Source organism: Suncus etruscus, chromosome X, assembly GCF_024139225.1.
Source record: "Suncus etruscus isolate mSunEtr1 chromosome X, mSunEtr1.pri.cur, whole genome shotgun sequence".
Classification (NCBI taxonomy): Eukaryota; Metazoa; Chordata; class Mammalia; order Eulipotyphla; family Soricidae; genus Suncus; species Suncus etruscus.
The window spans coordinates 131931112-131934410 of NC_064868.1; the positions used below are offsets into that span (position 1 = coordinate 131931112).

The 3299-nt window shown below is 40.8% G+C and overlaps 1 non-coding gene across 1 annotated transcript; it reads left to right on the forward strand.

Annotated features, from left to right (window-relative positions):
• The first annotated feature begins 1126 nt into the window (after positions 1-1126).
• LOC126000329 (U6 spliceosomal RNA) lies at positions 1127-1229 on the forward strand. Its single transcript, XR_007492677.1, has one exon. It is a non-coding gene; the product is annotated as a U6 spliceosomal RNA (small nuclear RNA).
• Positions 1230-3299: the final 2070 nt, after the last annotated feature.

The following is a 3299-nucleotide window of genomic DNA, read 5'->3' on the forward strand; positions in this document are numbered from 1 at the left end:
AATTCCTCATCTCTGATATTGTCTAGCACTATTTCCTTATCCAGCATTGCCTGCTTCATTTTTTAAAAGTACTACATTTGACCTTTTTTATTTTGTTCATACTTGGTAAAGCTTGGAATTTACTCCTGGCTCTGTGCTCATGGATCATTTCTCTTGGGGCTTGGATTTGGAGCCATGTATCAAATCAGCATCTACTGCATGCATGCCAAGTGCCTTGTCCTGTACTATTTCTCTATCCCAAGATCTTTATTTATGTTCCTACTCTGATACTTTTAGCACATAGTTTTTTAATTCAAGGAAAATACTACATTGGCAAGAACCTTTATCTACGTTCTGCCCACTTTTTGCTAATCTCTGCATTCATCTACCTCAGTGCTAAAGGTATCTTTTTGTCCCACATTAATCTGTACATCTTTATCCTGGATCCTAGTCCTTTTATCTCCCCAAGTCCTATAGTTAGTTATCCTTATTGCTTCTTTCCTTTCAGGATGATACCCTTTTTTGGAGCAGTGCTCAGAGGTCCAAGCAGCTCTTTCCAGCAATTCTTGGCCAACCCAACTACATATTCAATGTGAAGGCTAAAGGACAACTCAGGCCAATTGTGCTAAGAATTACGTGGGCCACTGCAGTGATTATGTGGGATCTTTAGGGGTATACCTGTTAGTGTTGTGGGGCTCTAGAGCCACAATCAGTGATACTTGGAGAGACATGCTGCATCTGTTTGAACTGGGGTCAGCTATATGCAAGGTGGTGAATGTTTTAACCACAGTACTATCTGGCCCTATGAAACTATTAAGAAAACTGATACAAACATAAAATGCCCATCAGTTGTTTTAACTATATGAACAAATAATGCTTTTCATATCTCTGTATTCATTGTATAATAAGTTAAAATTGGCTTTAAAAGTGTCTATAAAGGGGACCAAAGTGATAGCCCCACCTTGTAAACACACAAGGGAAGGTGCAGCTATGCCCTCTCTAGCCTCTGCATCTATGATTTGCCCTCAAAATTATCCTTTCTTTAGTTTGTATATCTTCGTCCCTTTCATACTAGATTGACACTTCTTCTGTTGGTATAAAATTCAAGACAAGGTTAGTATTTTGTGTATGTCAAAAGATCCATACGGTGCTTGCTTCGGCAGCACATATACTAAAATTGGAATGATACAGAGGAGATTAGCATGGCCCCTGCGCAAGGATGACATGCAAAAGATCCACACCATTAGATATAAGGGTTCTCTGTAACACAAAAAACTTCCTCCTGTTGTCACCGAGGAAGGACTTTGTCCACACAGGGTATTTTTCCTGTGAAAGGATTTAATAGGACAAAACAGGTAGGAAGGAGTCCAGGGTCTTACAGCAAATCTGTTCAGAAAATTCCGCCAGCAATCACTATCAGCACAAACGCCAATATTAACTGCTACCACACTAACTAAAAACCAACAGTATTCCAGCTTGGGTTTTTATGCCCCAGGGCAAATCTTTTTCATGCAGGAGTCTTTTTGATGCATCTTTTTTGCATCTTTTTGATGCAGGAGTCGCTAGTTGAGGATTCTTTGCTCTTTTAGTGTCACACCCCTCTCTTTTGGGGGGATCAATCTTCAAGAATTCCCTTGTCATAGTATAAAGTTTTTAAGACAGAAATTGTATCTATGTTCAGACCCATACTGCTGATTAAGTTTCTGGTACATCATATCCGAAGGACAGCAGCTTTGGAAGGACTATAGCTATTGATGACTTCAGTCTGCACAGAGCAGTCAGGAGACAGCCAATTTTTTGTAGGTTCAAGAGCCCAGTCATAGATTGCTGATTCAAGCTAGTTCAGCTGGACTGGATGTAAACTGCAACTCCTTTTTTCTAAGTATAGATTGGTGCTCCATCAACAAGGAAGCAAAAGAAAGAAGCATTAGAAAAAGCAATTAATGAGCCAGAGAGATAGCACAGCCATAGGGCGTTTGCCTTGCATGCAGCAGATTCAAACAGACAGTGGTTCGAATCCTGGCATCCCATATGGTCCCCCGTGCCTACCAGGAGGAGCAACTTATGAGCACAGAGCCAGGAACAACCCCTGAGCGCTGCCCAGTATGACCCAAAAACCAAAAAAAAAAAAAAAAAAAAAGAAAGGAAGGAAGGAAGGAAGGAAGGAAGGAAGGAAGGAAGGAAGGAAGGAAGGAAGGAAGGAAGGAAAAGAAAAAGCAATAACAATGTACATAACTTACCCAATTTGATTATTTTTCTGAATATAAATTCATATAAATTGCCCCCCCAATTTTGATTAGAACAAAATGCAGGGATATTTGTTGGGTGTTGGAGCTTGTTGGTCCTGCACCCCAGGGTTCAGCTCCCTCCCTTGTTAGCCTCTTGGCCCAGTTGTACCTCTAGCAAGTGCGGTGACCATTTAGAGAAAAAACTTAGGTCCAGTTCGCTTTCAGGAGGTTCCGGTGGCTCACAAAAGGCAGCAGAGGGGAGTTTTCTCTTGAGGGGGCTGCTGCCTCATCACCCCTATACAGGATCTTCACCCCTATCCAGGATCGAGGACAAGCTAGAGGTTAGAGGAGCAGCTGGCAAGAACTTGTTCTCACGCAGCTGGGGATAATGCTGTCAGAGCAGCAAGTCCGTTTAATTAGGGTCTTACATGACAATGTATAGGGTTCCAGCGAGAGAGGCAGTATGCAGAGTCACTTCTTTGAACACCAGATGTTTACCTTAGATGTTATGTTTATCTGGCCATTATATTTGCATATGTGTCAAAGACATGGAAGAGGAGACTGAACTAAAGACAGGCGGGCAAGTCCCCTGTCAACTGCCTCAGTGGCAGCAAGTAAGAACAGGGAGTAGGGCAGTGATGAGCTACCGCGGGCCCATCTTTGGAAATGCCAGGATGTTGTTAGAGCCAGAAATATGGCTTTTTGTTATAAATGTTACCCCACAGATATTGAAAATTAAGAAAAATAAATGAACCTAAACCTATGATTAATTTGAAGTGAAATCTGTAAAATTAGGAGTTTGGGCAATGTTATCTTCTAGCTACTTCCTACTGATATGGGGCATTGTGGAGTAGTCAGAGTTTCACTTCATAATATCTATCTAATAAGGAGAGGGAAATAACAAATAGAAAAGAAAATTTCTTTCAGAAAGAAAATAAAAGATTACTTTTTGATTCCCGTATTTAAGGTTGATGAGATATGACAAGACATAGTGGAAACTATATTTTCTTTTGGGGGCTATCCTCCATAGAAACATATGCATATCATCTTCCTCTAATGATTAAATTTCCTGCTGTCTAGTCTTTTCAGTTT